This window comes from Setaria italica, chromosome IV (assembly GCF_000263155.2).
Source record: "Setaria italica strain Yugu1 chromosome IV, Setaria_italica_v2.0, whole genome shotgun sequence".
Taxonomy (NCBI): domain Eukaryota; kingdom Viridiplantae; phylum Streptophyta; class Magnoliopsida; order Poales; family Poaceae; genus Setaria; species Setaria italica.
In genome coordinates this window covers 22,038,273-22,053,112 of record NC_028453.1, presented here as the reverse complement: position 1 = coordinate 22,053,112, position 14,840 = coordinate 22,038,273, and the positions used below count along the sequence as shown (strand labels likewise).

The 14,840-nt window shown below is 44.9% G+C and overlaps 1 long non-coding RNA gene across 1 annotated transcript; it reads right to left on the bottom strand.

Moving 5' to 3' along the window:
- Positions 1-5,187: 5,187 nt before the first annotated feature.
- On the bottom strand, positions 5,188-6,092 carry LOC111257132. Its single transcript, XR_002677541.1, has 2 exons — positions 5,937-6,092; positions 5,188-5,764 (listed from the first exon to the last, which is right to left on the bottom strand). It is a non-coding gene; the product is annotated as an uncharacterized LOC111257132 (long non-coding RNA).
- Positions 6,093-14,840: the final 8,748 nt, after the last annotated feature.

Below are 14,840 nucleotides of genomic sequence, written 5' to 3'. Positions count from 1 at the left end.
CTTTGCACTTCTCTATAATTAGAACCTGTTAGTCACTTGATAAAATTATTAGCCTCCTAATCATGCATGTTATCAACACCAAAACCCACTTAGGGGGCCAAATGAAGTTTCACCTATTTGCTAGATGTGATCACCACCAACTCCTCGGATGAACTATTGAACTTGAGGGTTCACAGACAGCTCGCTTCCTACACGTGCAAACAATTGGAAACAATAGGCAATAAATACAAATAACAATGTGTTTAATAGTAAGAAAATATGATAAAAACCTTACTAACGTTTAATACGCGTTGCTACAAATGCGTGAGCGCAAGAATCGGTTAAAACGGACGTACGGTTAAAAAGATATATGCGTTTGAAGTTTTAGGGACCTATATGTAATTATCTAAAGTTACCAAGGGCTTAAATAGAATTATATGATAGCTCTAAAAAGTGAATAAATAAGAAAATGAACGAGGGTTTTGTATTAAAGTACAAGGTATAGGTTCGGGATAACATTATCAAGGTATTTAGGTGCTAGACTTCAAGATTAACATGCAATGAATAAATGTAACGTGATTACGAGTAAGGATAGGGGATGGAATGCAAAAGGAAGACTGACTGGACTTTTGTGCTGATGTGTTGCACATGTGGCGCTGGCTGGATCCCTCATGTTGCTGCTAACTACGATTATGTGAGACACATGGCGCTGTTTGATTGGTTTGCGAAGGGGTAAGTTAGGATCTAATCTGGGCCATGGATTTTGGATCTAAGGGTCACTAGCTCATCTCCTTCTTCCCGCACAAAATGGCGACGACAGTTCACGGCGGCGCCGTGCACGAGCTTTCTCACGTCGCCGGAGCATCACCGAAAAATGCCAGATCGGCCTACGGTTGACCGAATTCGACGGGAAGCGGCCAAATAGAATGCCATCGGGATGGGGATCTCACCTAGGGTGTCGTGGAGGCAGCGGCAGCACGGCTCACGTGCAGGACGGAGAGGGCGATGAGAGGCATCTGTGCTTCATCAGGGCTCAGTGGCGGTCATATAACGACGACGATCCGTGGTGGCGTGGCTTCCTGGCGCTACTATGACGCGGACGAGACCAAGACAGAGATTAGATGGGGATCGATCGGCAAGACACGGAGGATGACAACGGGGAACTCACGGAAGATTGAACGCAAAGGACAAAGGTGCAGTTCTCGGCTCGGCTCGATGACGAACTGCGATAGAAGGGCCTCCTCGCGTCCCTATTGTAACACGCAGGCAGATCAGCTTGGCACGGGTGGCATCTGGCAGAGAGGGAAAGAGTTGCGGTGTGGCGGTGGCAACTTACCGAGGCTAAGGAATACAACAGTGGTGGCATCGGCTCTCGTGTGGTGTTGTTGTGTAGATGCAAAGAGTGGATAGAGGGGCTGCAGCTTTTCACTTTATAGTGCGAGAAAGAGGAGTTGCGGAGGGCGAGGCTCAGGCGGTTGAGTGTGGAGCATGCGGGCGAGGCGAGGCTGCAGTTTTGCAAAGCTGTTGCACTGTGGCGCTGGATTGAGATGATGAACGGGGCCCACTAGTCATTGAGGCAAATAGGAGGTAAGCTGGGCTAGGAATAGGATAGTAAGGATTTCGGCCCAATGGTTTTAAACTAGCTCGGCTTCTGATCAAAACGAAATCGAATTTGAAAGAATTTTGTAATACACTTTTCACCCAATAAAAGCCTATGCAAACTATACAGCATGAATGCACAAAACAAAATTATATACCTATATTAATTATTTATTTAGAAAATACATATTTCCCTATAATCAAATGTTTTGCTACTTGGAAAATTTTATAAATTTGAGAAAATTGCTTGTTTTATTAGTGTAATTGCTCACATCCTCAAAATTGAAATTTTGGGATGTGCCAATATGAGAGGTTGTTTCCTCTTATTTGACACACATAAAACAATTATAGGTCTCAGATGCATATGTTTCCTTGTGAGTAAATTTTGTGTGTTTAGACAGTCTCTAAGCAGCAGTCAGAAGAAGAATTTGTGCTTTGGCAATGCTCTAGATTTTCACATCCACTTGAATATAGGAGAGGCGGGTTGGGAGCCAAAGAGGTATTTGTATGCTTGCTTCGAAGTAAAAATTGGAGAGTTCCAGATATAGGTCCATTCATCCTTCGAGTCATTGTCATTCACATTCTGAAAATTGGGCAGCATACTCTGCAGTTCATCAAACTGATCCATTACTATCTGAGATAGGGGCAGTCAGAAGTTTTGGCCAATCTTATTACTGCAAAATTTCAGAACTAGGATTTTCTTCTTCTTGGCATAAGAGGACAACTGTGGAAACTTCCATTTGAGAACACCATTGTCCCAAAGATCATCCCAAAAAAGCACAGTGTCACCTTTGATAACCTTGCAACTTTCAATCATGAAGAAGTCTTGAGATAGGGACATGATGTCTCGCCACCATAGAGATCCAACCTATTTTCTAGCATGAGGGGGCATTCCATTTCTGTATAGAGTGCACCAGCTGAGTTAGACCCATGGTAATTCAGCTTTGGTTATAAAATTTGTGTAGAAATTTCATAAAGAGTTTCGAGTTTTAAGTTCATAGGTTGATTATTTCGAGCCCTCCCTCTTCTTTGCTTCTGCAGGCTTGTTTCCAAGCTACAAGACATCCTCCTTTTTTTCATTCCAAAGGAAGAGTTTCTTGTATTTATCAATTTGTTCAAGGATCTAAGTAGGTAACTTCAAAGAGCAGAGATAAAATATGGGCATTGATGAGTAAACTAAGTTTACTAGAATATGACGGCTTTGAAAGCATTCTTGAGATCCCCATAAGATACTTCTCCATTCTTGTTTGAATTGGTATGTACTCTGACACTGATGGTCTTGTGAGGCCAAGTGTGAAAAGCATGCTGCCCATCTGACAACCAAGTGTGTTAGCAAGCTCAGCTAATTTAGCTGCATCCACATTGATGGGCACCAGAAAGGATTTGTCATAGTTAACTTCGAGCCCTGTTGAAGAAGCAAAAGTTTCAATAATTGCTTTTAGCTCTGATAGTTGGGAGGTCTTAGCTGGTAAGATGAGCAAAGTGTAATATGCATATTGGACTACAGGGTAATTGCCACCAAAATCAGGGCCTAGGGGATGGTCCAGATGTGCCTTTGTGCTGCATCATTGATAACTGACTGAAGGAGATCAGCTGCCATAACAAACAAGAGGGAAGAAAGGGGATCACCTTGTCTGACACCACGTTTACATTGGAGGGTTTCCCAGGGAGCCCATTGAGCAGTACTGATGAAGTTCCTGGGCTCAATATACATTTCATCCACCCAACCCATTTATCAGAGAAGCCTTTATGGTGCAGGACTTGCAAAATGACTTCATGCTCCACTTTATCAAATTCCTTTTCAAAGTCAAGTTTTAGTGTAACAATCTCCCTCTTTGACTTATGATAGATATGCAGAAATTGGAATGCCCATGCTAAGCAGTCCTGTATAGTTATTCCCTTAATGAAACCATATTGGTTTGCATGAATTACTTCCAGAATGACCAATTGTAATCTATTTCCTAAGAGCTTTGTGAGGAATTTTATGGAGTAGTTGAGTAGGGAAATAGGCCTATAATCATTAACAGTCATTGGACTGTCCTTTTTAGGGATTAGAGAAATGAGTGAATTGTTAATACTGGAGATGTCTAAGTTGCCAGATTCAAGAAGTCATCCTTGATGATATTCCAGCATTTCTTAATAAAAAACTCATTGAATCCATCTATACCAGGAGCATGATCACTTTTAGAATTGTTGTTATTTCTTCCATTGAAAAGGGCGTGCCCAAATCTTCCAGGGGCACATGATGTAATAATGAACTAAGATCATACTAAATATCAGTGAAGTCACAGACCCCCAATATTTCCTTGAATGATGTCCACAAAGCTCTTGCCTTTTGATCATGGTCAACCAAACAGGTACCATGATTTAGAGTTAAACTGGCAATGTAGTTTCTTCTGTAAGAATATGTTGCCATGGCCTGGAAGAGACCTGTGTTTTCACCACCAAACTTGACCCACCTGGCAGTGGTTCTTTGTTTCCAATATAGCCTTTTAGCCTCCAAGAGTTTGCACAGATGGTCTTTAACTAGCAATCTGAATGATCTTTCAGTAGATGACAAGAACCTCTGCTCTTCAAGTCCATCAAGCAAAGCCAAAACGAAATTACAATTATGAATAAGCTTTCCTATCTTTGATAGTTCTCTACTCCATCTTTTGAGGCCATGTCTAACTTGTTTGAATGTACAATTTAGAGTTCTTGTGGCATCAGCATGGTAGGGAGATGTGTTCCAGTGTAAGTCAACAACATCATAGAACCCACTGAAGTCCACCCAGTAATTTTCAAACATGAAAAGATTAGATTTTGGGATGGAGGTACCAATCTTGATGACAAAAGGGCAGTGATCTGAAATTGGTTTACCAAGGGTTCGAACTGTGGTGTTTGGATAGGTTAATGTCCATGAGCTGGAGGTAAAACCCAATCCAACTTTTCTAGAAGAGGATCATATTGCATCTTGCTCCAAGTGTAATTTCGACCATGAAAGGGAATGTCTACCAAATTAAGATGCTGGATTAGATCACTGAAAAGAAGCATATCATTGATATTAGCACCAGGCTTATTTCTATTCCCTCGAGATCTGATCAAGTTGAAATCTCCAGTAAGGATCCAATCATCAAAGGTAGAAGTGTCTAAGTTGTATAACCAGTAAATGAAAGCACCCTTCTCAGCAACATGTGCATGTTCATAAATACCTGAGATGAAAGACCTTGCTTGAAAAATTGCAAGTGAATTTGATAGTAACTGAATAAGAGTTCTTGTGACTAAGAGTGATAGAGACATTATTCGAGTTCCAAATTACAAGAAGTCCACTAGAAGCCCTAGAGGAGGGGTAGAACTCAAATAGATTTAGGTGCCTAGGATAGAATTTGTGAATATATGCTGAATCAAAAGCCTCTCTTTTGGTCTTTTGAAGGTAAACAATGCTGGCAGCACTGTCTCTGAGGGCATCCCATTTAGCTTGGGAATTGATCCTCCTCATATTCCACACCAGGATATTGATAGCACGATCTCTATCCACTGATCACCACAAACACATGAGAATAGTGGCTCAGATCATAGAATAAAGCCAAGACATCAAAGAGATAAGCTCAAGTAGCACAAAGCAGAACATAGCAAACTTCAAACCAGATTGATTGAAGGGCCTCGAAGGGCAAGGAACTAATATTATTCATGCAACAGTTGGGACTCCTAAAAGATAAGTTATGGTGGCAGGAACCACCCAACAAAAGAAGCACAACATCGACGGTATGCCTATTACATATTTGGGGCAACATCATCATCATCTAACTCCTCCAGGATGGCACCAGAGACAGTTGCAGGCTGAATCTGAAGGAAGCCCGTGGCAATTCCATGGATGATAGAGGAAGAAAGGTGGGGTGCTGGATTGACACCAGGCACCAGCTCAGATGTGCCATGATAGATATCAGGGTAGTTTTCAGTCTCTTCCATACTTGCGGCGTCATGGAATCCCTACAGGGCTGGGTTGAGTCTTTTGCTGCGCCTCAAGAACTTGTCGTCTAGTGGCTCTTTCAACTTGTGAGCCCTCCTCCTGTGGCTCTTGTGGGATCCAGCAGCTGGCAACTGTCCATCCAGGATCACCACATCCTCATCCTCCTCCCATCATTAGAGTATGGCACCAAAGAACATACTGGTCCAATCAGAGTCGATGCATCCTGCTGATCAATAGCTAAAGATGCCAGGAAGAAAAGAGATTCATGATCAGAAACATAAGATGGGATGATGGTGTCTAAATTGCTACCAAAAGCACAAAGGCAACTACAAATATTTCTTGACAGAGAGCATGGAATGTGAAACAAGATATTAAGGGTAGCGAAGACCTTAGATAAGGATAGGCTCACCTTATTGATAGGAGGGGCAACCATCTGTAGTGGCATGACATCTAGTGCTGGGGAAGAAGGCATCACTAGATCAGCCCCCACATAAGACAGAAGATTCTCCTTGGACTTGTCCTCTGCAGCATCACCTTTTCCAGAGTTTCCTTAACTATCTTCATCCATAGCAGCTGCAGATTGGGCTCCTTGGCCCACAGAAGACTCTTCTCCTATCGCTTGTGGTCCAGGAGCATGCACATTTCCATGAAGGCCCATCCATCTTGGAGCTTGCACTGGCAGAGGGAACAAAGGGCCATTAGCAGGGAGTTGGTCCTCATCAGCAAGCATAGTAATTCCCTTGTTCGTGAGGACGAAGACAAGGTACATGCAGGAGCGTGTCTTCAGTGGTATACTCGTAGAGACAAGGACACCATGGGGTATCTTAGCACCATAAAAAAGGTTAATCTTAGCAACAATTCTGGCAAGGTTATTTGTGTCATTCCAGTAGTGAAGCAAACCAAAATCTGCAACAGCCTTGGATATAGTAGAATTGTTTCTAGCATCTTCAGGAAATGATATGAGCATAATCCAAGCCTCTCTATCCATATCTTGAAACCTAGCATTCTTGCCCTCATTATGCTTCCTGACATAAATATGATAATCTGGCCCGAACTGAATAATCTTATCCAAGAACCTTTCCCTTTCAACCGGGTTATGGAACAGAACATAAGCATTGCCAATAGGGTAGGGCTGTACCTCAGCTACATGAACTCCATGTGTCTGCACAAAGAACTCCTTGACCGCAGCCACCATTGGTTCGAAGTCCACCTTGTTCACCTTCGGCACCGGATAAGCGATGGCGAGATCTTCATTGTAGGATTCCATGCATTCCAGGTATGTAGAGAGGATCAATGGCGGCACATCAGGGTCGTGGTGGATGACATCTTACCACTGAGGAGCATGTGGGCAGGGATCCACAGGGAAGAAAGCCATACGCGGTGGCGGAGGCGGTGGCAGAGGTGGCGAGGATGGGATTTTCTCAGAGCTCTTGTTGGAAGGTGAAGGGGCAGGGTGGGGAGAGGCAGGGGGATCAGCAGGGATTGAGCATTTTATATTGATATATGGATGGAAAGGCCCTGAGAAGGACGGCTCCTTATCAGCACGTGTTTTGGGGTGGTACGATACACAGGAGGCCATGCATGATCTGGCTATATGCCCATAACGGAAACAAACTTTGCAACGAATATCCTGGGAACACATCATGATTAGATGCCCTTTTGCTAGGCAATGAAAATAGGAAAGCTGCGAGATATCTCGGGGCAGAAAAGTAGGAGCAGATTTTTTATTGGAATTCAAATTTGAAAAAGCTTCTGAATGAGATCTATGGCTATCCTCCTTGTTCTTTGCCTTGGAATGAACCTTGGAGCCTAGTCTTTCAAAGACTGATTTGCAAGAGCTGAGATCCGAGGCAAAATTGGTAGAGAAGTAAGAGGAGGGAAAAGAGATCCTCTTGAAAATCGATTTTCTCTTTGGAACTATAGGCGGTACTTGTTGCGCAGCAATGTGAGCATAGCTCCTTTTCCTGAGATGTGGAGGGGGCTACCATTCAGCCTCTTGCTCTTGATCCCATTTAGTCTTTTCACGAATATAATCAAAACCATCATCACGCCAAAGGGTGAAAAAAATAGCAAAGATTTTGCACAGGAACTTTCCTAGGCGATGAATCATAATGCCAACCCTCTTAAAGTCAATAGAGAAACCAAAGGTCCATTCCACTTGATGAACCACAGGAAGATCATGAGCAACACCACCAAGAACTGATTGAAGGATCAGAGCAACATATTCCTCATTCAGACAAATTGAGGAACGGGAGAAAGAGGCCACCAGAAAAAAGTCTCCAGAAGCATTCGACAAGGAGATGAGGAAGGAGGTCGTGGATGAGCGCCTAAAAATCCAGCCCAGGTTGGAAGTTGAGGGAGGAGAGGCCCTCCGTTGCGGTGGTCGTCGAGGAAGATCACCAGGTGGTGCCATGGAGCACGGCCACGGTGAACGCTGCAGTCTCCATCCGTAGTGTTGGGATCTAAGCTAGACCTTTTGTGACGCCCTTAGAGCATACTATTATGTGTTTTTGTTGTGGGACATACAATTTTTCTGTTTTTAGTTATTCTGGCATGGGGACCATCAATGCCTATTTTATGGTAAGAAATAAATAATCATGGTGCTAAATACTAGTGGGTTGTACATCCCTCCACACAAAAATACCTGCCATATCTTTGAGAAGTCAAACTTCGCAGATCTGATCAAGCTTAATTAGTGTATTCACAAGTATGTTTAGTGTAAAAATTTGTGCAACTAGATTAATTTTCTAAACAAATAGTAGGAATCAGTTGGTGAGCTGCATATTATAGGGGGTGTTTGGATACGAGGTGCTAAACTTTAACAGTGTCACATCGGATGTTCGGATGCTAATTAGGAGAACTAAACATGAGCTAATTATAAAACTAATTGCAGAACCCTATGCTAATTTGCGAGATGAATCTATTAAGCCTAATTAATCCATCATTAGCAAATGGTTACTGTAGCACCACATTGTCAAATCATGGACTAATTAGGCTTAATAGATTCGTCTCGTGAATTACACTCCATCTGTGCAATTAGTTTTGTAATTAGCCTATATTTAATACTCCTAATTAGCATCCAAACATCCGATGTGACGGGTGTTAAATTTTAACACCCTATTGCCAAACAGCCCCATAATCATGTAAAAACGACATATAAGATAGTTGAGCCCTGACGGACAAAGCGCCAATTAGAAGACACCACTAGCTAGCTAAAAAGCGCAACCCAATAACTCGGATAGTTGATGCCACCAAGAACTCGGATAGGATTTGGCATAGAGATAGAGTTAAGATCTAGAGAAACCAACACACAACACTCATGAGTGAAATTTATGCAAGGTCTTGATTAGAAAATGGTTGTAAATAGTAGCTAGCTAATATAAATAAAGTTATTTAGGATTTTGTCACAAAATGGAAAAGGCTCAAAATTTTAGTGATTTTGAAATGCTCTAAAAGATCACTAAAAGTGACCTTAGTATTAGGTGATGTGACGATTCGGTACTAAAGCCTGATGACTTTTTAGTACCGGTCAGCGCTGCTCCATCCCCATCCTGCCGCCTGAGTCCAGACCACAAGCGGAGAGTAGCACAGCAGGAATGGCCGCACGCCCGAAGACAGCTGGAGAATGTCGTCGAAACTAATGAATTGCGATCACTTTCTGGCTGGCTATAGTTTCCATAATAACTCCATCTACTGAAGTTTATGACATGTCTGACAAGAGCAAGCATTGGTAATCATCCATGCTGAATGAGGTTTCCAGGAGGGATTACAATTCCCCCTGGCCTTGAGAGCAATGACATGACGCCGAATACCAGGAAGAGCACTCCACGGTCTCTCAACCTACACAACAAGAACGGCGTAAAATTAGATGTTGGACACGTGAATTTAACAGTTAACGCTGCAATGCATAGAAACTCATATTTGCAAGGTAGATGAGATTACTGTAAGACCATGACACATTCAGATGAAAGGAGTGGTGTAAATGCATTTTCTTTCTCATGTAACTTTGCAAAAGCAGAAACTTCGGCCTGATAATCTGATTATCAAATAAATAACAATGAACATGTCACTTATGTACAATGACCTTAGGAGTTGGTGAACTGGATAATTGCCAACGGCACAATGACAAAGCTGCAGAAAAGGCTGGCAAAAATCGCTAGATTCATATAATTGATCACATTACATCTCACAGAGACACAACACCGTTCATTTCTCCATTAAGTAACAATTTGCCAAGAAGGTAAGTAATTATACTATGGAAAACATGAATAGATCGTCTGGGCCGCGAGGCCCTGCGCAAGCGGCGAAGGAGTGCTGTGCTCTGCGGCCCCAAATAAATGATGGTGGGTCGGTGGCGGGTCCGTTTTGCCGGATTGAAAGCAGGCAGGCGGAGGCGAGACGCAGCAGAAGCGGAATTCTTCGATATGGTGCAGCGGCCGTCAAGGAATAACCGGTGGCATGAGCAGAGGGACAAAAATTCCTAAACTACCCTTACTCTGAAAATAATTATGACAGGAGGAACCAGAGGTTCGTCTCAAGCACCATAACAAACCTTAGTTTTTGTGTTCATTAATTCTTAGCCTAGCTGCGAGTGGCCAGGCATGTGTATATTCTTACGATATGAATTAATCTCTTTGTGTCCTTGTGATTCATGCGCCTGTTCATGTAATTCTAGCACTTGTTCGTGTGGTTCTTGCACTAGAGTACTGGATCCCTTTTGAGGAGTAGCTCCATAGTGGTTCACCTGATGGTGACGGCAACGGAAAGGCTATCCAAAACAGTTCCTTTTTTTTGTGTTTGGAAAATGTATCTGTTGACGCCGGATTTCGTCACCAGTAGAATCGGCGCCAAGAAGAAAGGAAATCGGAGAAGCACAGTTGGGAATCGGCCAAATGGTGCTATAGTGCGGAATCGGCTGGCGACTTTTGTCTCGCTTCAGGATGAATGCACCAGAACCCCAATCGGTAATCTTTTGCCGATGAGAAATCGGCCGATTAGGAGGATGGACTAATTGGGCCTGTATGGGTTTGGAAAGGGATGGAAGGATAAGGTGGAGGTCAGCCCACGAAGCGTGGGGTCACTAACCTAGCACGAATTGTGCTTGTAGATATTCGTTTTCTGTTTGAATTAGAGATAGAATTCTAGTCGGTTAAGAAGTTATCTGTACGGGGCTATAAATAGCTGTCTTTGTAAATCTGTAATCATATACGAATCAATACAACAACCTACTTTTTTCCTCGTACTTACTTTCAAGCGACTTCGCTACTGTTTTTTCTCTTTTCCACGAGTTCGTGCGGGTTGGCAGGGCTGCATCATCTTGATCTCCGGCCGATTCTGTAAGTTCCGTTTATCGAGTAATATCTAAGCTTTAACTCCGGGCGTATCGCTGTTGTTTCGTTTAGATTTATTCACTAGTTATCGATATTTACTAGATTCATAGGTTTTACCTGTTTTTCTAGTCTTTATCACCAATTATCTAGCTAGGAATAGGTAGTTTCGGCTCTTTCCATATTTTGTTATCGAATTCATCTGTTGCCGATTAGATCTGTTCCTAGCGTTGTTATCATAGCTTTGTACCAATTACTTTAGCAGTTTCCTGTCTACAAGGCTACAGAGATCGGGCTGTCTTATAGCCGATTTCATTGTTATAGTAAATCGGCCGATTCGCTGATAGATTCTCTCGAAATCGGAACATAGCCGATCGAGATTTCTGAACCTGATACGTATTCTTCCTTGCCAATCAACAGGTCAGATTGGCTGGCACGCCGCGTGAACCGCACCAGGGCATTCACCCGAACAGGAGCTAAGCATATTCTCCCGGGTCGTGTGTCGGTCGCTGGGATTCGGTTGATCGATTTCTAGTGCCAACACACTTTTGGCACGCCCGGTGGGACGAATACAACCGCTATCATGTCGAAAGCTGCTGAAGTCTCTGAAGATAACGTCATCGAAGTGACGGAAGCAGATCTAAAGGACGACCAAAAGGAAGATCTGAATAAGTATATGGAGCAAGTTCGGAAGACTTGCTTAAAATCCTTCAGTCGTTCCAGGAGCGGGGAGACTGTTAAGAAGACTCCTTTCCCTACTCCCCGTCAGATCACAATTTCTGAGGATTCGGATAAAATGTCCGATATGATTCAACAATCTCTTTATCACGCCTTCATCAATCAATCCCCGGTGCTTTCAAACATGGTGCACAATGCCGTTGTCAACTCCTTCGCCGGAGGCATACTTCAAGGATACAGGGGACCGACGTATTTTCAGCCGATTCCACCAAATCAGGCTCATCCGGCCTCACAGCCGATCCAATCTTCTGTTGGAGGATCCGGTGCTTCTGCGTCATCGACTCCTTTGGGATATGGTTCCATCCAACCGTCCTCTGCACCGTTCCCTCCAATCAGCCCTTCACCCTGGGGGGCACCTTTAAACACGGCCGGTCTGAATCAATCGGCCAGTCAAGGAACTCCTCCGTTCCAGGTACCCTCCCAAGCGGCCACCCGGCCGATCATACCACCATACTAGCCTGTCGCTCCGGAGGTCAATAAGACGGCAGAGCTCATGCTATATGATGAAACGAGTGGTTCATTCAAACAGCCAACCTTTACTACACCGCCGGCTTATACTCAGATACCACCTTTTCATCAGTCTCCTTTTATTCAACCTCCGATTTATCAACACGTGCCGATACCGCAGCCAACTATTCCCCAGCAACAACCAGATTGGTCGACGCAAATTGCGGAGGTGATGCAAGAACAATTCGGCTTGAAGCCGAAAATGCAAACTTATACCTATAGAACACCATACCCATCTACATACGACTTGTTGCCGTTCCCCCATCGGTACAAAGTTCCTGATTTCACCAAATTTTCGGGGATGGATGATACTTCGACGTAGAACATGTGAATAGGTTCATCATCCAATGCGGGGAGGCAGCTACGCAAGATGCCCTGCGGGTACGGTTGTTCTCGTCATCTTTGTCTGGATCGGCCTTCCAATGGTTCACGACTCTACCACCAAACTCAATTATCACATGGGCCGATCTAGAAAGACAGTTCCACAAGTACTTCTATGCTGGGGTCCATGAAATGAAGCTGTCCGATTTGACTAGCCTCCGGCAAAGAAGTGATGAGCCGATACCCTCGTATATACAGAGGTTTCGGGAAATCAGAAACAAATGCTACTCCCTGGCTCTAACCGATGCGCAGTTGGCCGATATAGCTTTCCAAGGCCTTCTGCCACACATTAAAGAGAAATATGCCTCACAAGAGTTCGAGAGCCTGAGCCAGATTGTTCACCGATTGTCCGGACAGGAAGTGCGTCCATTCGATCCGTGACGGAATTTCCAGAAGAAAGTGGCATTCCTGGAAGAATTAGAGGATGAGGAAGATGTCGAAATCGGACTTGCGGAGTGGATTAAGGGAAAGAAGCCGATATCGTGCCCATTCGGCAAAAAGGAGCCGGAAACATTCGGTTTCGATACGACTAAAGCCGATAAAATCTTTGATCTTCTCCTCCAGGAAGGGCAGATTAAACTCTCGCCTTACCATACAATACCCTCTGCCGAACAATTAAAAAAGATGAAGTATTGCAAGTGGCACAATGCCACATCACATGATACCAACGAGTGCAAAATCTTCAGGCAACAAATACAGTCGGCCATTGAGCAAGGCAGACTCAAGTTTGAAGTGCCGGCGAAATCGGCCAAACCAATGAAGATCGACCAGCACCCCTTTCCTACCAACATGGTTGGTACGGGAAAGAATTCTCTCCAAACAAAAGTGCTGACGTCCGAGTCGGCCAAAAAGAGTGGCGCTGTCGATCCCAGAAATCAAGCTACGTCTGAAGACGTCAAGGGAAAGCGGCGAATGGAGGACGATGATGGTGAGTCAGAAGGGCCACGCATTACTTCCCAGTTCTTGCTCCAGAAGTACCAACGACAACATGAACGCTCAAGGTCCCGAGAAGAAGCGATGCGTCGGCACGAGGAGCACTGGAGATGCCCGTTCTTCATTCATTGTTGGGAAAATAACCTCAGGTTACCATCGGCCGATACTTGCCCAGAGTGCAACGGTCCCTATCGAGGCAATCGGCCGTTCAACAGGTCTCGCTCCAGGGACGGAAGGCCAGAACCGATCAGCAGGAATTGGCACAACCAAGATGACCAGCGCCCTCCCGTGCGTGATCGGCTGGGGGGCAGAAGTGACCGATATGATCGGTCGGAAGATAGACGCCATGATAGGCAGGGGGGCAGGGCTGATCGACATGATCAGTCAAACAACAAAACCAGCGTTCACAGCCGGCTCGAAGACATGGCCGATGCACGGGTGACGGACGAGAACCCGTTAGGACGCGAACCGGAGTGGGAACGCGCCAGGAAGGAAGGGAGGCCAATAAACCCCAGGTGGTGCCCCGATGGTTTGACCAAATCACAAAAACGGAGGATCCAACGTCTCCGCCAATGGGAACAGCAAGAAGAAGAGAGCGCGACGGACAAGAAGGAAGGGAGGCCTCGGGTGTGGCGCCCCAAAAGAAACGACAAGGGAAACAATGAGTCGGCGGATGATGAATCGGCAGCTGAGATCGGTATGGTCTTCATACTGCCGATGGAGTTCATGACTCCCGCCGATCAACAGGACGTATTGGCGATAGAAGAACAGACGGCGCGGTTGGCTTTGGAGCCAATGATGGCCACGTTCGAAAAGCCCAAAGACGACGAACGACAACATATGAAGGCATTGTTCCTCAAAGGGCATGTTGACGGTCGTCCCCTTACTAGGTTGATGGTCGACGGAGGAGCTGCTGTCAACATTATGCCATACGTCGTGCTCCGGAAACTGGGAAAAAGCGATGACGACCTGACCAGGACGGACATGATGCTCAAGGATTTCGAAGGTAAGGTGTCAAACGCTCGCGGTGCCCTTTGCGTCGACCTCACCATCGGCAGTAAGACCCTTCCTACCACGTTTTTCGTTATTAATGGCAAGGGATCCTACAATATGCTTCTTGGCCGAGACTGGATACACGCAAACTGCTGCATCCCGTCGACTATGCATCAGTGCCTCGTACAATGGGTCGGCAATAACATCGAGGTGGTCAAAGCCGACTCCGCGTACAGCATTGCGGCAGCCGACACACAGCAGTGGAGCTGTGAAACCGTCAGGTGCATATCAGGTAGGGTATGGGAGACCGATTTCCTGAAGGTCACCGATTTTGGCCTACAGCCGATCCGAGCAGTCGGCTCCGAAGACGCAGAATAGATGGATCAGTTCGCCCGAGAAGATGGGAAGCTGGGGCACGGATTCACGTCGGCCGA